At 38.5% G+C, this 21,636-nt stretch overlaps 1 long non-coding RNA gene across 1 annotated transcript in view; it reads left to right on the plus strand.

The window, feature by feature from the left end:
• Positions 1–20,652, plus strand: part of LOC119087763 — a 37,393-nt gene extending 16,741 nt beyond the window's left edge. Inside the window, exons 2-3 of the long non-coding RNA XR_005091241.1 lie at positions 1,734–1,895; positions 20,501–20,652. This is a non-coding gene — a long non-coding RNA (uncharacterized LOC119087763). The remainder of the gene's footprint in view (positions 1–1,733; positions 1,896–20,500) is intronic.
• The last annotated feature ends 984 nt before the right edge of the window (positions 20,653–21,636 follow it).

Genomic DNA, 21,636 nt, shown 5'->3' on the forward strand with positions numbered 1-21,636 from the left:
GACAGTTGGGAGTTTTGCTTCTTATTGAAATGTTGCTTTTCTTTATTATGCTTTCTTCTGATTTACTTAAAAAGTTATTTTGTGTAAGTGACATATTTTCCTTTGGCCATTTGACTTCAATTACCTCCTCATAGTTACTTAGAAAATACGTGACTAATTATGGTCATTTGAGACTTAGTACACTGTAGATACCTATTAATTTGAAAATCTGGGATGGATGATAAATCCTCCCCAATAAGAACAGTGTCCTGTCTCCTTTCTAACCATCCTATGAAGGGGTGTGGAAGGGCAAGTCTGATAACCCAGCAGTAGTCATTGCTCTAGTGGCATACACAGCATCATTAGCAAAAACTACTAGCCCAACTAGGTGAAATAGCTAGCAAAAACAACAAATTACCAAAGAAATGTTGTGGATTTTCTGAGATAAACCATCTCTAAATGTATTAGTACTATAAACTGTGAGATGTTGTAGGGAGGCAGGGAAGGCCTGAGTAAATGTGTTGTTGATGTAGGCACAGTCTTGTCAAGTACCCCAGTGCCTCAGCCCCATGGGAGAGGAGCCTTCCCTGGGTGAGATATAGAGGGATGAGTGTAAATATTTACAGTGTGAGTAGAAATGTCTATCATAGCTCTCCCTACCCCTGCCAGGTGTTTCGAGCCTGAAGTCTGCTCCCCTGCCCTTACCAAGAGGGTTTAAGCCATTATTGAGATTTTTACTGCCTGTATGCAATGACCCCTCCCGCCTACATACAATGAACAGGCTGAGCACCCAGGTGCTGCAGCTTCTCCCTCAGAGAGCTCAGTCCTGAGTCCAGCCTGTCCGTATCCATACGTCCATCTCTGCCCTTTCTTCATTCCTTTGTCTCCCCACTTAGACCAAGCTCTGGAGCCACGCAAGGTCATGGATCAGTGTTACTGATTCAGCTTTGAAATTGACAAATTGATAAACAAATGGAGAAATACAACTCTGTAAAGTCTCTGATTAGGGGTTCAGGATTAATTTTCCTCATTATTCATACTAAATTGAAAATCTACGCCTGGCAGTAGTGTCGCAAGCCTTTAATCCCAGCACTTGGGAGGCAGAGGCAGGCGGATCTCTGTGAGTTCGAGGCCAGCCTGGGCTACGAAGTGAGTTCCAGGAAAGGCACAAAGCTGCACAGAGAAACCCTGTCTCAAAAAACCAAAAAAAAAAAAAAAAATTAAAAAAAAAACCCACTATATTGTTCTTTCCCATCTTTCCCAGACAGAAACAAGTTAAATTAATTTCAATACCAAGTTACCACTTGTCTTATTTTAGCTTTGAAGAACTGGCTTTATTTTTATACATAAAAGAACTTTTTCACCTATTAGGTTGTTTTCCAACTGCTGCCACACCTGTGATCTTCACCCAACATAGAAGTAGAAAATGCAGTGATAAAGCATAAAAATTTCATTTCTATACCTTTTACTTTTGACCTGAGTATAAGAAACACAACTGTATATATTTCAACGTCACATAAAAATATTTCATAAGAACACATTTAAAAATTTGGCTTAATTTTTTGCACCATTCTGTTGTACTCTTTTGCAACAAAGAAAAAAAGAAAACAAAAAAATAGTAAATGAAAAAAATGTGTGCTCACCCGACTGCCAAGAACTCTCCTTATGGATCTGTGCAGTGCTTCTAATTTCTAATGGTTGCTTTTATAGCTTTTGGAGTGTTGCCATTGAATTTTCCCTTAATTTATTGTCAGATGGTTTCCAATGGATTCATCTCAGTGGTTTGCTGAACTCCCTCCAGCAACCTGCTCTGAAGTCACCTGAGCTGAAGCCAGCAGAGGACTCTTGACCTATGTCCAAGGGCTGTTGAGCTCAGCTCAGGGAATTGTCCATCCTGACTGCCAGAGACCATCCAGGTAAGGCCTTCCACTTCCAAAGAGTTACTGGCCCTCTCCCAGCACATTGGCAACCTGACTACTGGATGCCCCAGTGAACTGGCAGAGGAGAATTAGTTAGTTGCTGCCAATGGCAATGTGGCTCAAACTACTCAAAAGTGACACCCTCTTTCATAGTGGTACAGGGAGAGTAATGTAGTCATGGTTGTTAAAAAAAAAAAAAAAAAAAAAAAAAAAAAAAAAAAAAAAAAAAAAAAAGGCCCAATGTCCAACAGGGAGAAAGCAACTACTCACCACAACCCCTGATCTTACCACCCAGCAGCTTGACAAATTAGAGCTGAGTTAACTGATTTTTAAGTATGTATTTCTCCATCTATCCAGTTTTTCCTCTGCCAAAATGTGTCTTCAATTCCAACCCATCATCTATCAGTCAGTGTGTTTTTATTATTTTAGAGGTTTCTGTCTCTTTTGGCTCTCACAGACAAATAACGCAAATTACAGTCTTATTAGTAGCTCATCTACATTTCTAAAGACCTACATAAGAATAGACTCCCCACAACTTCAGTTTATGAATGTTTGTTTGGCAAGCTTTTAATAAATAGAAGTCAAGTATGTTATGAAACTCCTTGTGTGAAATGACATGATTCTCTAAAATTATTAAAAGTAAGTTCCCTATGCAGACCCCAGGATCATTTGATTAAAAAAAATACTAATAGAGAAGTCACACACCAGAATCCTCTCTTTGTATATTTTCATGAACAAGAGATAAGATATGATTCCCCAGTTCTTTGTCCTCTAGATTGTTCTATGAATTTACTTGAGAGTTAGGAGTTAATATTTTGTGGAACTTAGAAGGAATCTGACATCCTGTTAATATTACCTATAATTAGAGATTTGGTTTTGAAGTTAGTACATAGTTTCCTATTTTAAGTCTATCAGTTGTCTCAATAAAATGTATAACTGAAATTATAAAAACTCATTGTTTTTATATTTTTACATAATTTCTGACTTATAGGAAAGGTATGAGAACATTATATGATTTAAATATATGTTGACATATATTTAAAATTCTATTTCTACCTCTATTAAATGTATTCACATCACTTCTTTTTGAGATCTGAAAATAAGTTATGAGTGCTAAAGCGAAGGCAAAATTGGACAAAAGAGAAGTTGAATTATAAAGGATTTTGTCTCAATTAATAGAAAAGTCTTGCCTTTAACCAGAGCTCCTGGACAGTACCCTGTATTCTTTGAAATTTCTCAAAAAGAAGTGATATTTTTTTCTAGGGTACTTCAAAACACTGGTAATTTATGCAGCAATGTCATTGACTCAAGGTGGGGACTGACCACCTAGAAAGGCCAACTATGTGATTACTGGCTTAAGAAAAATAGAGCTGTAGATTGACTTTAACCATATGGGCAATGGTGTGTGCCTTCTTGATGAACCTCAAGGAATACTGGAAGATATTCCCAAAGTGTCCTTGGTTCACATTACTATTACACTACACTTGGACGTAGGAAAGACTGTGACCTTCCTCGATCTGATGACAGATGTGATTTTAGAACTGTTTAAGACTTCATTTTTGTGCTTTGGATCTAATTTGTGACATTTCTTTGTAGTAAAAGGCACATATAAAACTTTCAATGAATTATTTGAGATTTTCTAGCAAAGTATTTAACTTGATGGTAATCTTAGGAAATACTGAGTTTAGGGCCAAAGGAAAACATCCTATCCATCTTCTAAACATTTTCTGGAGAGAGCTGCAAACAGATTAGATAGAAGAAAGGACAAAATTATTACACGTACAAGACAAGTGTATGAAGTAATCACCTGTGATACCAACATGATCAATAAGTCCATATCCCTGTCTTCATAGAGGGGGAGGGGAATGGGAAGTGTAGACAATCTTTCAGGAAAAGTAAAGGTTTGTTAAGAATGCAGTGGGCTTGGAGAAACATATGATAACCTGGGACTAAAAAAAAAAAAGGTCCCTGTCCATCTATAGCACGTTTTGTATCAGGTGACACTTACATTTCATACAGAAGGCACAGGCCTCAAGTGATGGTACTTCAGAATAGTCATTTTCAACTGGGCTATCTATTTACCCACATATATTATGAGAAACCTACTATATGCTAACCTATTTATTCAAGGTCTTACAAGGTGCCAGGCTCTGTGCTGGGCACTAAGGTTATGAGGGTCGGTAAGTTTCCATCCAAGCCTTAAAAGAGAGTATGCTGTGTTGCTTATTTTGTGAAGAGCACATGGGAGAGATGTTGTGCAGCGTTCCAGTACCTTCTCCTCATACAGCTGCAGAGCATGAGCTGTGAATGGCCAACTGTTTTTCTCACGGCTTCAAGAGAAGGAAAAACAGAGTTCACTTAGAGGCTCAAGTGGCCTTTGGTCTCTCAATTTGTGCCATATCATGATCCGAGGAAGTCGAAAGAGTACACAGTATTCATAATGCACTGTTGAGGACAGTTGTATTAAGTGCGTTGTATTATTATTTTTTAAGCCAGTCACAACCTTGTAAGGTAAGCAAAACTGTTGTTCTCATTCTCAACTGAGGAAAACAGACAGAACTGGAGAGGTTTAACAACTTACCAGAGTTCAAATTATCAGTGGTAGAGAGGGATTGAAAACCCAGAAGTCTGAGGTCAGAGCTTAATTCTCAGCCAGTAAGGTATAATAAGAAGAGCGAGACCTGTGATCTTACCTCACCAGGATCTTAAAATGTGAAATACAAAAATATTCAAAGTGCATTTGTGAGACATCACAAAAGCAAGTAAAATACATAGCCAGCTAATTAAGGGCGTCCTCTGGACCAGGGAGGAAGCTTTATTGATTGCCTGGCAGGATCCTCAAGGTTCACGCTTATCCTCTTGACTCCCCATACTCCTGCAGGCCATTGCACAGTCAGGGAGAACTCTGCTCTCTCCTCCCAAGGTTTAGGAGTACCTTCTACGTAGTTTGTACCACAGACTCACTCAGGAGCCTCCCTTTTAAACCAAAATCTATATCTGCTGGGTTAAAACACTTTGAAGGTAGGCACTGTTCATGTTCTTATCCCTACAGCTTAGGGGAGTGGAACTGATTTGCAAAATGAATAAATTAATATACATTCCGTACTTTTTTTCTAAGAGAGCACTATGCACAAGTCCTTTTGCCTTGTCACTGTTAGACAGTGAGGACCCAGGCAATGAACAGTATCCCCTGTGTGGAGGCCCACAGAGGCTATCTAGTGAGACCTTACTCAGGGTCAGAAAATCTGAGTTTGCTGCATAAGGAGATGATTTGACCACAGGCATGCTTACCAGGTATTTGGAAGGGTCTATACTTGGCTGTATGGTGTGCTTTGATCTTGCAAGTGGGAGGTCTTTTGTCTCTCCCCTTGGCATATTACAAAAAGCCCTTTTGAGTGAACTAAGGGTCTATTGAGTATTTATTGACTAAGGCCCTCCTGACGCTATCCTGTGTCCCTGTCTTTCTCCTAGTCATCTAGACCTATCTTTCTGATATTTTCTCATTCCTCTCTCTTCTACCTAAGAACCCTTTGAAAGGTGGGAGCAGGTCAGAGCTGGACTCCCACAGTCCCCCACACCTCTGGTCTCTTTGCTTCTTCATTTCAGCATCTTCACCTGCACTGAAACCAGCAGGAAGCAACGAGTGAGATGGAAGAACAGTCTATGTCATAGCAGAAAGAAATAAAATAATCAAATGCCCTATTGTGCAAACGAATGTAGGGCTGGGGTGGGGGGGGCAGGGAAACTAACAAATAGGCAAGTTCCAGAGAATAGAAAGCTATGTTTGAGCCAGGCCTGGTGGCACACGCCTTTAATCCCAGCACTCAGGAGGTAGAGGCAAAGCGTCTCTGGGTTCGAGGCCAGCCTTGACTATGGAGTGAGTTCCAGGACAGCCAAGGCTACACAGAGAAACCTTGTCTTGAAAAACAAAGAAAGAAAAACAACAAAAATAAAAAAGCTGAGTTTGAGCTCCCATGCCATAGGATAAAACATTCCCTCAAACATGTCTTTGATCACAGTTGGATTTGAAATTTGAAGATTGCCTGATTGTCCCAGCATAAGCTGGTCTGAATGATGCAAACACACAAAGGAAAACCTTGCCTGCCTCTCAACAGTACTTCTATTCCTAGCAAGGGTAAATGAAATCAGTACCAGTGCAGTGTTTGCAAATGTGTAAAAATGCAAAAGTAAACATCACTGGTTTAAGCTTTACTTTGCCAGTGGTGACTGGGTTGGAATCCATCTTTCTATACAAGATTAACCCGAGGCCTATCATGGTCTGCCTGGAGACTAACACTTCTCCATAGGGCACATACGCCCTGGAGTGGCCTGAAAGCTTTGCCACCAAATCCAGCATCTCAGGGCACAATATTTTGCACACACAGCTTGATCTCACAAGCTTCCTTTGAGCATCTGTGTGCCAATTCGAGGGTGAAGAGGTGGATAATTGGGTGGTAGAATTGGCTCTTCTGTGACACAGCATTAAAAAAGAAATTCTTTCACTGTGAGCTAGGGAGGAAAAAGAAAACCAACCAAACAAAACCTTGTATGTACAGCAAATGAAGCTAACAAAAAACTGAAGAACAGTGGAGCTTTGTGTGGATAGGATAGCATCACTGACCAGAAAACTCATGGGTAATGTTTCTGCTGTGATGTTGCTATCAATTTGTGGTGTAAAATGTAAGCTAGGGCTGGAAGCACTGCTCAGTAATAGAGCCCTGCCTAGCTGCGAGAAAGCTTAGGCTTCATCCCCAGTAGAAAGATAAGAGGGAGGGAAGGGATGAAGGGAGAGAGGGACAGTGGGAGGCAGAGAGAAGGGTGCAAACCAAATAAGGCCTTTCCTTCCCAAGATGCTTTTGGTGATAGTGTTTATCACAGTAATGGTAACATAACCAGGATACTGAGTAAGAAGAGACTATGGTAGAAAGGATTATTTAAAATTTCTTAGATCTTACCTTTAATATGGAGTAAGAGAAAACTAATGATTGGGCGTGCAGATGTAGGCATAAACAGTAAGAGCAGGCTGTTATTCTATCCTGTACTTACATTAAGAAATGACTTCCGCACAATCTTTTGTTTCAGTATTTCACAGTATTTTTTTTATATTTTTTCACTGAATTTTTAAACGAAAGCAAAGCATTTCTAGATTACGAACCTTTGCAATTGCCGTATGTACTGCCTAGATGTCCAGATAACTTTGTAAACTCCTATGTAGTTCATTTAAGCTACATCACTAATAATCTTACTGCTCCTTAAACCAGACAATAGGAAAGAACTCTGCCTAATGGAGAGTCATTTATTTCAGAAAGATAGATACTCAAACCAAACACTACTTTTTAAACAATATTTACAAAAATTACAAATCATATCAAATACTAATTTTTAAATTTTCATGGTGGGCCAGGCATCGATGTACTAGATACCATGGTATATCTGAGAAAGAATATATATACCATTCCACAAGGTCTATCTTAGTAATTATATTGACTTATTAACAAAATTTCTTTTCTTCTTTTTTTACTTAATAAATCTGGCTAATTAAAATAAAAATAAATTGCAAAATTTGTTAAATGAGATCTTGGCCGGTGCTGGAGACTCCCAGTAACTCAGTATTATTTTTACTCCTGAAGAAAGGGACACACATTTTATCACAGCCATTTTAGAATGCTCTCCAAATTCATCACAAAATTTAATTGCTGTACCTATTCAAACAATGAGTTATTTCTTCTTGGAACTTAACGCTGAACTTTGGATTCACATTTTTGACATTGACCTCTTAGGTGGCATCACGGTGGATCTATAAACTGTGGAATGCTAAAACAACATCAGAAACATGTGTTGGTCTTCTATCCCTGCCTTAACAAATTGGCAGAAATAGAGTGGCTTAACACGGTATGCTTCTGTTCCCTTACAGCTCTGTAAGTCAGAGTCTGACATGGATTGCCCAGGGATGAGAAGAAGGTGACGTCAGGGCTGCCTTCCTTTCTGAGGTTCTGGGGAGAATCTGATTCTGCAGTCGTGTTTCTAGAATGCCCGCCCTCTTGACTTCTGGAACCTTCCCTCCATCTGAAAGTCACCAATGTCCCACCTCTCTTGATGCATCCTCAGGGCATATCCCTTTCTGACCACAGCAAGGAAGTGCTTTCACCTGTAAGAGTGCGTTCAATTCAACAGGGCCTGCCATGAATTAATAGTGAACAATTCATCGCCCCTTGATCCCCACACCTTCATCACATCTGCAACGCCTCTTTGCCATGCCCTTGGTCCCGGGTACCAGGATAAAGGCACACTTACCTCCAGAAGATCCTTATTTGTCTTACCACCATCTGACTTTTTTTGTGATGGAATTATGAATTGTACCCCATAAATACTCCTACATATACTTTAATTCATTTGTACCCACTCATTCATTTCTTCATTCTAGCTGTAGAACATTTACAAAGTACCTGTTCCAGTCGACTGGGAAGACAGCTTATTTCATTTCCTCTAGTGCATTGCTCTTTGGACTAAATGGCAGTTTAGCCTGTTTGACTTACTTTCTGCTCTTAAGGATCATAATTTCTTTTAGATTGTGGAATGTTCCCAGCTGAATGCAAGAGGAACCAAGTGTGACAATCAGCACACAATGACTGATCCTCAGTACCTGCATTAACTTTCCTGGTAGAAATGCATTTGCTTGTGTCTTTAAACAATATATATACATTCAGAAATTTAATTCTGTTCCAATATTTTAAATTTCTACAGTAATATAAAATTATAAGAAAAAAAACAAAGTGAATTAATTGGAGTTTGAGGCCATGTAATAAGAAAATCCATATGATTTGCCAGTTTTTGAGGCCAAAATGGAGAATTATAGAGAAATTTCCCTGCAGAACTCTTGAAGCTGCCAAAGCAGACAGCCAAAATGAAGTTTATAGTCACTCATATTTTTCAACAATGTGTCTCTCATTGCCAATTCAGATATGCTTTCCCTGTGACCTTGAGAAAGGCACCTCATCGCTTAACAGTTTCACATCTAACAAAATTAGGTTAATTTCTTTTACAATAAATTGTCACCCGAATCTGTGATATTACGGTTTCTATGAGTGATTGAATGTACTGGATTTTCTATCATAAACCAGTAAACTGAAATAATACAGGGCTGGAGGCTATGTGTAGGACATGGATTGATAGACAAATACCAGGAAGGATCCCTGTAGACACCCATTCCCATTCAGATTTATTCTAGCAATAGCCTCTGCTTTGCTGTCCTGTGGAAGAGCATTCCTCCCCCATGATCTGTTTCTCATGGAGATAATTCTGGATGCACCATGCACATGTAAGAGCATGTGTGTGGTTACCTATTAACTTTTGAAGCTTATCTTTCGACAATAAAGAAGATTTTTTAAATGAAATTCTACCCTGAAATTAAACAAGAAAGTAGTTAATTGTCCAATTTGGGTTCTAGTTCTCTTTCTTGATTAGTTTGAAATCTCTAGTTAAAATTTTGCCAAAGCAAATAATTTCCTTTTAATAAAAAAGACATTTTTCTAATTATCAAGAAATTGGACTGTAAGAGCTGTTTAGATCTGTATTTGAAGATTGTTTTTGGAAACTAAAATTTTAAAAGAATCAACCCATGGGCTTTGATGTCAGACCTATTTTTGTCTCAAAGCTTCATTATGCCAATACTACACTATAGTTGTAATATTTTTAACTCTTTAGTCTTTAGTTTGCTCATTGAAAACTGAGTTCTACCATATAGAGATGTGAATAGCAAATAAATTAACAGACGGAAAAAGCTTAGATTTTACCTGAAACACAGAACAAGTTGAACCACAGGTATTACTTAATCATTCCAGTAAAAGGATGACTTCTTTATTTTAAAAAAAATCATCTTTAATAGAATTGGAATAAATGAAAAAAAGCTCTTTACCAAATGTGTACCATCTTGCTATTGATATGATTTGTGGACAAAATTATTGTGAACTTTTCTTTAGGTTACTTTCTTATTTTAGCCTCAGAGTATTATTTATAACAAGCATGAAAAAAAATTACCTGGATTTCAGAAAGAAAAAACAATACACAAACATCTTGACTTTTCTTATAGACACAAATACTGATAAACTCCCAGGCTTGACCAAACACTTGAATTTCATAGCCTTGAATGGGTCATATTTTACTGAAGCTCTACCAACACAAAGAAATTTGAGATGGAAAACCAATTTGTTTTATCAATATGGAGGTGATAAAGTGTCTGTGATCTTTGGATATCTATTCTTTAACTTTTCTAAGAAAAAAAAAAGTTAATGCAATGTATCTCCTCTTGGGAGGAGGGAAACAAACTCCATTCCTTGATAAGAAAAAAGAGAAAGCTGGCAACACCGGTTTTTATGTTGTGCCCTATCCAGCTGACACTGTCCTTTTGGAGAAGCCAATGACTTGTTAGTACCCCTAGCAGCAGTGTGAACAGATGCGTCCCTGACAGGCGATGGATGGTCAGGGTCCATCTGGCCAGTGCAGCTCGGACAGAAATGATGTATACAGCTTCATCAGCGAATGACTGTCATCAATCCTGGGCCATGGATAGCGTAAATGACAGCTATGCTGCAGCTGAGACCCCAGGTGTGAGACTGAGGAGGACTGATTTAAGAATGCTGGGTAATCAGGAATGTATAGGCTCCTGGACTTTAATTTGTATCTTTAACCTCCTATAAATATCCTGCTTGACTGTAGCAGGTATGTGTTTTTTAGTGTCTCATCATGAAATTAGCTTCAGAATGACGGCTGTTCTTTGCTCCCTTTTAACTACTGATGACTTCGGCTCCTAAGCTTCAGGTCTAAATGCACGAGGTGTCCTGGCCACTCTGTGGTGTGCACACAACTTAATTATTATCTCATTGATTTTTCATATATTTCAATTTTCTCTTCTTTAAGTCACAGTGGCTGTCCTATTCACATCTTTTGGTTTTATTTCCATGATTTCCTTACAGAATCATCTAAAATTAAAAAAAAAATGGTTTTGTTTACCTCTTCTCCTCCCCAATGATGCCTCCACTCCTCTCAGGAATGTCTCCCTGCAACAGTCTTAAGGAGGCCTGTCTGTGCAGACCATCCACAAAGGAAACTTCCAGTTAGTACAATACCTCAGAAAGAAAACAATGTCCCACTGCTTATTCACAAACAAAAGGTACCTGATTTTTAAATGGTTTCTCTTTAGTATGCATTAAGGATCATGCATAATTTGCATCTATTAGCATTTTATTATACCACTGGCACTGGGGAAGGAAAATGAAAACAATTATTGTATCCTCAGAGGACATTTCTTTACTTATAACTATTTTACAATAAATCATTTTTGTTTATCAGTTTACTGGATGCAGTAAATGCAGAAACTGGGGACTGAGAGGGTCCTAAAAGCCTAGAAATTCACAGAGTGGCTCCACGCGTTTGCACAGAAAGCTCTTCAGGTTCTTCTAACTCATTAGAACGAATTATGTCAATTACCACCAGCAGATCTGGAAACATCTGAATCTGCTGGAGAGGGATCCCCTGCCCCCGGAGCATCCAGTCTCCCTCATTCTAGGGAGTTAGTGCAGTCAAGAGAGTTTCTCACAGAGGCTAACCAATGAGAATTCCTTTCTCAAAATTGGAATAAAGTTGCCTCTCAGGCTGGCCAGCAATTAGGGAGAGGGGTTTGGTGAACTCAAGACAGTATAGTCCCTTCCAGTAAAGGCCATTCCAAAAGCATCCCAGACCCAAGAAAGCTCATTTACTGTTACTATGCTTCACAGGAGAATGAGATAGGAGACAACGTTACAAACCAATAAGCATCCTTGCATACATTTTAAAAGCATGATATTTTTTAACATTGTTCCACTGGTCTTGAGATGACAATATATCCTAGAGAAAGATAAAAAAATTCAGCCATTTTCCTTCATATTTCTGGTTTAAAATTTTAAGCGTTCCTTAAGTGCGCAATGCAAAAGTCACTCTATCTTGGGAGAAGAACGGAAAGTAAGAACGCATAGTCGTGTAAAGTCAGAAGCAGAGGAACTGTTGGCAGACGACTGCCCTGTTTTCGCAATAAACTTTAGTCATATGATGTGCCAAATAACTTTTGAATTATGGGAGAGCATCTGAATAGTATAGTAGCTGCATGAATTAGTATAGAATAATGGGAAGAGAGGAGGGAGGGGCAGGAGAAAGGGGGGAGAGACAGGTGGAGGCAGGGAGGGGAAAGAAAAATGGAGAAACCTCTCTGAACTTTCAACCTGATTTCTATAGACATTTTACTCTCAGGCCTGGCAGACATCGTGAACATAGGTTCAAGAACTGAATGGTACAGCAGTCATTATTAAGAATAGCACACCAACTGATGCCTGAAGTTGGAAGCCAAAGTGAACAAATTAAAGAAGTCTGCTGTGCCAGTGAAAATGAATCTGAAAATTTCTGTTTCTGGATGTCAAGAATAAAGCTAGAAGACTGAAAAGTCTTAAAAATACAATGAGCATTGCATTAATATTTTTCCATTATATATTTGTTCCATATATAATTATATATTCCATTAATATTTGTTCTTCACACATATTTTTATGACCTTAGATGCTTGGCAAGGAAAAATTTATTATAGTAAAATAGACAGTTTTGACTGTAGATATAATTGGCTTCAAGAGGTTACTAATTGGGCTGGAGAGAGGGCTCAGCGGTTAAGAGCACTGACTGCTCTTCCAGAGGTCCTGAGTTCAATTCCCAGCAACCACATGGTGGCTCTCAACCACCCGTAATGAGACCTGGTGCCCTCTTCTGGACTGCAGGGACACATGTAGGCAGAACTCTGTATACATAATAACAAATAAATCTTTTTAAAAAAAGAAGTTGCTAATTGAGTGAGTCGTCAGATGAAGGCTATGATTTCAGTATGACAAATATTGGTTGCAGATAATACCATTTATAGACATTGGTGGAAATTAAATATTTTTACAAGTATTTGAAATCTAATGAACCCATAGTTTCTATACTAATGGTTCTCATCTAGCAGTCAAGGACCCTGAAAGTCATTCTCCAAGTTTGGATGTATTTCCTTTGTCTCATAAGTAGGTAAAACTTTGGCGTTCTGTCTGATAGACACAGCTAACCCAGGGCAGCATACTCGGGGACCCTACCGCTGCTGAGATGTGCTTTGCATTCCTCGGTTCTTTCTGCACTTTGCTCTCTTCCTTTGTTTTACTGCTTCTTTTGCCTTTGTTAGAGAACTTCTCTAGGAGCCTTCCTTTGTCTGACTAATGCAAGTCCCTGGAGTCAGTGTCACCATGGGGGTCCTTGTGGTTGCCCCTTCACCAAATCCTTCCTTGGTTCCAGGGACTGACCTGACTGAAGGGAAATGAAGAAAAGACTAACGAACTCCAGGATCTGGTGGGCCTGCCTCTGTCATACATAAAGAAGCTGAGTGTGTTTACAAAGTTGAACAGAGAGATGAGGTTGCTGCTGGCTGTTGAGGTAGGAAGAGGGTGGTTAAGGCACAGATAAAGAAAGGAGGCGGGGTTTATGGTGTGCAGTGGGATCAAAGAGACAGGGTTAGTGAATCTCAGTTGAAATGGTCTTGAGACTATATCATGGGGACAAGGGAGGAAAGCTACAAGTAAATAGTTTCTGCACACGCTATTAGCATTCACATTTGGACCAGGAACCAAGGCTTGGGCATTCTCATGGGGCTAAGACATTGGTCCAAGACATGGCCTTATCCCTATGAAGCAATACACACTCACTCAGGACTTCTCTTAAGCACTATGCTCTTGTTTTGCTCTGTGCCTACCTTAGTTCTCTCAAAGACAGTTAACCCTTAGTTTACTTGGTGAGGTCTTTTTCTAGGCTCTATTTCTTGATAACATCTTTCTATTGGAAGCTGATGAAACTGCCATCAGAACTGATGATGTGTTTCTTTTAGAAGCATTTTTCTACCCTGGATGGTTTTAGTAGAGTATATTAGGACCAGAGAACTGAAAATGAACATTAATTGATATAAACCTCTTTCCTGCTCAGACAGGAGTCAAAGTGATACTCTAGCACAATCCACAGGTTAGAAGGCATTATATGTATTTGAGACTAATGTAATAGTAGGTAATAGTAGTGTGTCTTTTTGCCTGGAGGATATCATGTGGGAATGTGAGGTTTAGGTGGATGGTAAAGAGTTTGAGATTTCTAACAGTACTAATTTGTATTTGAAAATGAAGAGGAAACAATGCATTTCTCAGAGGTTTTATGGGATTGTGTGAATAATAAAAACATTCAGACCCTCTACTGTCAAAGTGCAAGGCAAGTTCTTGGTTTGTGATGGAGAAAATCCAATACAAAGCAGAATTTAGATGTCAAATGCTAGAAAATTTGTGGAATTTAAAAGATCAAAATATAACCTCCTTGATTTCCTTCCTCCAAGAAAAATCACTTCCTTTTTTAATGTGATGGTAGCTATATTTTCATCTAGATGGTGACATGAAGCTCAGTGGAAGGCATACCAGTTGATTATCAGGGATGGAATTTAAAGCAATTTAAAATGGAGAGGAATACAAAAATTTAGATCTTAACCCTGATGCACCAAATTACAGTGTAAGAGCATCATATATAGATCATATGTGCATGACGAGTGGGTGGCTTTTTATTCCTCATTATCCTCCAACTCACAATGCTTCATAATATAGGAACTTAATATTCATTAACTGAATTGTAAGGGTTTTGGAAAATCTAAGTCATTTAATTTATTACATTAAGAACTATGCAAATTTTACATTATTACTTAGAGACTCAATTGTATAAATGTATTTCACTCTGCAGGTAGAAAAACTAGAGCAGACAGCAATGGCTGATTGTAGAGTGAGCACTGGTTCAAAGTGATTACTTTGGGATCCTACTCCAAATGGTGACCAACTTTAAAATGAGCAAAGGGGCATTTGGATGGCACCAAGCACATGCACCAGAAGATAGCAGCCACAAAGGACAAAAAATGGAGACTGAGATCTTTGCATTGTTTTGAACTTTATTTGAAAATCTCAGTAAAAAGTCATAGTCTTATTCAGTACTGTAAGAGAGTTGTTGGTGATAGGGGTTTCTGTTTTGTTTTGTTTTAGTGGAATTGTGTGAATAATAAATTAGCATTAGTGTCCATCTTTGGAATTATTGAATACATGTCATCTTTCCATTTCTAAAACTTAAGTAAATGGACCAAGAGAATTGGACACAGTTAGCTATTCTTTCTTTCTTTTTTTCTTTTTTAATCAACCCAGTACCCTTTGGACAAGCACCAGTGAAGCCCGACATCATGGCACATTTCCCCACAATATACTCACACTCAGCCACCACCTAGGAGGAAAAGGAGTATGAGGGCTATTGAGCACTGAGAATTTCTCCAATGAATCACAATTATGTGAACACCTGTGCTAACTAAGTTTGTGCTGAGCCACTGTGAAAATTTGCAAAGTGCTCAACAGCCCTGAGAGTTTCTCATTTATTATCTCAGGTGGGGTGGTCTGCAACTGTACATTAGGTTGCAATGTGAACCATGTAAGGACATGCATTCAAGACCTCATCTAGGACCTTTTCATTCTACCTGCAGGGTACAGCTGTGCTTCTTAACAGGCCAGAGTTCTGCTTCTGAATGTCTGCCCAGAAAAGTTAAGGGCAAATACAGAATTCCTTCTCCTCCAAATGAGGTGACTTTAGAACAGGCAGCACATTTACTTGCATTTCAAGATGAATTTACCATGGGATTGATCTTGGAAAGAACCTAAAAATCAATGGGGTTTTTATGAATCGATAGCCTTGTAATATATTAAATTGTAAAGGTATCAAAATTCTACAGGATGAGAAAGAATTTTACTCATAAGCATGAATTTTAAACTGTTCACAAATTCTGTCCTTGGTAGGTAAAAATGTAGGAAAACCAGTTTAGATGCCAAGAAATTTATAGAAAGACTTTTTTTGAGGGAATGATTGATGAGAATTGGAAAAAATAATTTATGAATGAAGTCATCAAAATAGCTAAAGCCTTGATGTAAGCAGTGAGATTGAGATCCTTGAATAAGCTACATACAGGGTCCATTGTTGATAGCAGAATAATCGTTATACATAAGTCCCAGACAGTGGCTTTCGTTGAAAGTATCTTCTGTATTAAGAACTAGAAAGTACTGTGTAGTCTCTGAATGTTAATGCGGTTTTAAGAACAGAAATTTCTGTGCATTTCTATAGAAACAATAGATAGATTTAACCAAGATCTTTCAGTGAAAATTTTATTTGCTACATTGAATAGCTAAATTGGATAGAAGAAAAACTCAGAGATACAATACAAGGCAAGAATCTTCTCTGGCACTTATTCTAAGTATTACTCTCATACTATCATGCTCTGCACAAAGGACAGGTACAGAGTACTCAGTGGCTAGTGCAGTTGTTATGGATAGCAAGATTGTGATATGAAACAGCAGGAGATGATGGGAAGGGAAACCCTGATGCTATGGAGCTGAGCAGCCCAATGAATCAGTCATTACACTCCAAGGAAATAACCGTGGATTTGGGAGCACAGAAGAGGATGTTAGGAGACCATAGATGTTTTCCATTTGGTTCTGGATTTAGCTGGGAGATAGACGAACCCTGAATGTGTAAGCTTTGATCTCCTTCCCTTAAAGCTTTTCCTCATCTGGGTTTCAGTCATTCCCTACCATTAACTGAAAAGATAACTCTTTCCCCTGCTGTTGCCCCTGTAATTAGATGAAAGGAGAAATAAGATGCACAGGAGATGCATTGCTGATCGTGTCTTGGCTTAATGCCAGAGTCTTCTAATGAAAATTAACGCTTTCTGCATCTGGGTCCATGACATTTGTTTTGAAGAGAGGAGTTTGTAAGGCTAGGTGAGTGGAGTAGGAGGGGAGAAAAAGATTTGTAGGATGGAATGGATCCATATATCATTTAGGAACTGGGTTCATTTGGGTTTCATGAGCACCAAGCATATGTTAATCACTTGACATACACCATCTCATTCAATCCTCACAACACAATGCAGTAGTAATTGATCCTAACCCATTTTTTCAAAATAAAAAAAAATGAACCTGAAAGTGGATAACTAGCCCATGCTCATGCTAGCTTCAGCCTGGAACCCTTGTCTAGCTATTGTCAAAACTCAAGGTTTTAACTGCTACAAAATACTGTCTCCTAGTGGCTGGAGTTTGATAAGCATCCATTTGATAAGATCAGCTACTGAGGGGGGTTATATTTGTCCTAGTGGGGATGTGATATTAACCCTTCAGGCTCAATTCTCTATCTCAAAGGCATGTAGAAAGTGTTTGTCAAAATTATCCAGATTTTTTTGTTTGTTTGCTTTTCGAGACAGGGTTTCTCTGTGTAGCTTTGCGCCTTTCCTGGGACTCATTTGGTAGCCCAGGCTGGCCTCAAACTCACAGAGATCCGCCTGCCTCTGCCTCCCGAGTGCTGGGATTAAAGGTGTGAGCCACCACCGCCCGGCCCAGATGTTTTATATCCTCCAGTTATTTTTTTTTTAATTTTTTTATTGAAAATAGATTCTTCTGTCATACAATACATCCTAATCACCACCTGTAACCTCTGCACCTATGTTCATGAAATCACACTCATAAACACACACATATGCTTACACATGTAGACACACAATCTTACCAGGTGTTTTTATATGTGTATGTGCGTAAATTTTAATCTTTTTTCCTCTTTACCCACCAAAATAAAATACTTAACTATTCTAGCATTTTTTTCTGATATTGTAGATCACCAAATGGTCTTCATTTTTGTTTCATTTTTTAATCATGTGTGCCTCTATGATTTTATAGCATGTGTATGAGGGCACCTGTAGATGCCAATAGAGAATGTTAGATCCCCTGGAGCTATTGATTTGAGACCTACTAGATGTGGGGACAAGGAACTGAACTCTGATCCTTTGGAAGAGCAATATACAATCTTATCAGTTAAGTCATATCTCCAGGCCCAAGTCTCACTAAAGTTTTAATGAGTATCAAAAGCATAGCCAGTTACTTAGTACTTAACTGATTCATCTAGTGTCATAGATTTTTCTACATAAAATGCCTCAAGTCAGAAAAATGACTCTAAATATGGGAATTTTGGTTCTTGTGGCAGGTCGGTGTAGTAGAGATTTCTGCAAGGCTGGCTATGCCCTGTGTTCCTTGAAATATACTTGAAAGGTGCATATTTACTTTGCCTCTGCATAACGCTGACCCTAGTGAACAGGTGTATTGAAATATTATTCTCTCTAAGATCAGAGGCCGCTGATAATGGCCTTAATGCTGCCATTCCTAGTTTCTTATTAAAAGATGCCTCACCATGCAACATTCTGCACTTGATCTGGTAAATGGGTATTAGTGACCTTGAGTCAACAAACTTTGCTTCTCTTGACACTGAGTAGCACTGTACCATTTAAAATTCATAGTTGCATTTACTTTTAAAATGGAATTTACCCTCTTTAACTGTCTACGCAGGAAGCTTGAAGAAAAGACACAGCCTTTAATGCTAGGTAGGTGGATGCTACTGGTCACAGAAGTTATATCTCAGCAGGCAGTGCATTGAGATGGCAGAACATTCAAGTGCATCTCACTAATTCATTCTATGGTCTCTTTAACTACCTGAGCCATGGACACAATGCACTGCTAGGTCCTTGACCATCTGCTGTGTCTGTCCATTGACATCATAATAACTGGATGTGGTCGGTAATGTTGGAATTCTCAGGACCAGCAAATTTGTTCATTGTCTCTGATGGTTCTCATTTCTGCTCTTAGGACCCAAACAAATATCCCTTCTCTTCCTCTATCTAATTTTTTTCCCTCATGGCCACACCAACATAGTCTCTCTATATTTACCTGATTAAAATTAGTGCAGGATGAGTTCTTCCATATAGGAATGTGAGTTGCTGGAAAAACTTAGAGTTGTCATTCACATTTTGTAGCCCTGTAAATCATTGTTTTGAACAATCAAACAAACACAATATCCTTATTATTCTTAGTATCAAATTGAAAGCACCTCAGAGAAAATAATGGGTTGTTTTTCATCCACTATATTGCATAAGACCTTATTCTCTTTTGAACAATGAATTATCTTATAGTCATAGTGGCAATGAAAGCCTATTTGGCAATTAAAATAAATGAGTTAATTCTGTGTGCATGAGCAAGGATATATGTTGAAAACACAAGAGTGATTCAAAATCTATCATTCATGTAAATTTAAAATGAGAAAACAATGGAACATTACAAACATATGCAGTCAGCATAAACTTGGATATGAAAGCAATACACCTATTTTAAGATTAGTTTGTTCCCAGAAGAAGGGTGGAATGATTCTGAGAGAGGTTTGTGGCATCACCTCTGAGAACAAAGCAGTCCTCATTCCTTTTGCAATGATTTATTGGAATAAAGAACCAAGAAGCAAATATTTAAAACTTCTGATCATATGTCACAATTATTAAATCTGAGTAAATATGTGGGTATTTTTTGATCTGTCTAATTTTAGATATTTGAAAGATTTCAAAACAATAAGAATGAAACTTGTAAGAGATGCTTCTTGTTAAAATGGGAAGTGGATAGTAATTCTTTTTTTTTTCCATTATATGCAGAGTTGATTTAATGACAAAATGGTTCCATATTTTCTCAGTCATTACACACTTGGGCTCTTACATCTTTCTTTGTATTTCCAACATTAAAAATATGATAGTAATTCTTAAAACTGTCCTCTCTAACTTCTCACCAAGATTCCCAAGGAGACACAAGAAAAGATGAAAAGACTCAATTCAAAGTAGGGCACACCAACCAGCTAACCACGGAATCTGGGAGGAATTGACTCACAGTGGAAGTTGAACAGGACTGGAGAGAAACATATCTGCTTCTTGGGGATAACCATTTTCCTGGCAAACAAATGCATACCTGTGTGGTGTGAGTGAGTGTAAGCAGAGACCCCAAAAGAAATCTTTGAACAATATGGTGACCTGCGCATAGAGGGGCAGTTTTGAAATATCTAGAAAAGGAGCATGGAGGAAAGCAGAGTGCATGGCTGTGCCAAGTGAAGCAGCCAGCCCTGTTTCCAACCTCTGAGCCACTGTGGATTCTGACCGCGGGGAAAGAAAGGGATGTTCAATGCTTCTCCTTTGATTGTACAATGAGGAGGTGTTCAGCCACTGGGGGACCTTCATTTCATGTCCTCCTTCAACCTCACAGCTCAAAAGCCATTTGCAATATATATATATATATATATATATATATATATATATATATATATATATATATTTGAGACAGGACATTTTTTCCACATGAAAAGTTTTTCCTGAATCTCTTTATTGCCTATTCCTTTCTTAACTTTATTTCCCTGTAGAAATGTTCAGTATCTAGAGAATAAAAAAGGAAAGGAGAAATAAGAAACCTGAAGCCTGCCATAGCATTATTGAAAAGAACTAAGATTACATTTTGTAATTCTAACTTTAAATCAAGTGAATTGATTTGCATAAAGTAACATTGATAGAGGCAGATACAATACGAAACTGAATTTCTGGATTTAGAATTTCTCCCCCTACTTTTATTCTTAAGATTTTTTTTTTCTTTTCCTCCTAGGAACAGGTCATGTACTCCTCAAAAGAAGAATTTTTTAAAGAAAACTCTGGCCCACCTTTATCTCTAATGGCCCAGCTGGGAGTTGCTATAATAATCCTTTTGCTTTTATGTGGCCATCTGGAGGCCTATTAAAAACAGTATCTAAAACCAACTCCCCAAGTGTGTGTGCTGAGTTTGTAGGTTTTCACCAAGTCACCAAAACAGGACCATCTTTCTTACTATGAGGTGAATGGGCTTTGGAGAGTAAGAGGGGAGAGAGAAGACACAGCCCAACACAGCCTGGCCTTTCACCCTGGCCGTCCTGGACAGGTAGTAAGAACCGTGGCTGATCCCAATGCATGCTTTTCCAGGGTTCACAGATCTGCAGCAAGGCTTCCTTCCATCGCGGGAGCTCTGTGATGAGATGGAAGAGGTGAGGGAACGTGGGAACTGGCGACATTGAGAACCTAATGAGGCATCATGTTTCAACTACATAATACTCATTTTTGATTTGTGTGGAAGGCAAATATGAAATATTGAAATAATATTTCAAGTTCCCAATTTTGTGGCGCAAATAGAGACACAGAATACTCTGCCCTTTCTGAAAAATAGCCCTTTCATCAAAAGCATGATCCAACTGAGTCGAGGACATAAGGGCAGGTTGTGAAATGGAATTAGATAAAAGTTGGCGTTTGTCTTTAGTAGATTATTAAAATCGCCATGGTAAGAAATCAGCTCATAAAGACAGAACAAGTTAGCAGGGGCCGCAGATCATTTGTCCCAAACAGAGGTTTTTCTCTATACTCATTAACTGTCTTGCCCAGTAATGTGCTTGTAATCCTATTAAACCTGATACATCAAAAATTAAAAGAAAAAAAAATTTAGTTGCTGTCTCAAACTGCACGGCAACTCAGATCTAGGACCAAATAAGATGCATTAATTGCTTTACTGCTTCACCGCAAAGCCACTCTTAAAATATAATTCCTTAATGAAGTCCGTTAATTTGTTCATGGCAGTACACAAGCTGTTCAAAATGACACAGGATTGCACTCTGTTTTCTAACCCCTGCAGTTTCTTCTGTTAGTCACTCTGTCTTGTGTTGTTATCCCATGGATAGTAATTATTTTATAGTGGCTGTAATTAGGAGAGAATTAGGC

Source organism: Peromyscus leucopus, chromosome 4 (genome assembly GCF_004664715.2).
Source record: "Peromyscus leucopus breed LL Stock chromosome 4, UCI_PerLeu_2.1, whole genome shotgun sequence".
In the NCBI taxonomy this organism is placed as follows: Eukaryota; Metazoa; Chordata; class Mammalia; order Rodentia; family Cricetidae; genus Peromyscus; species Peromyscus leucopus.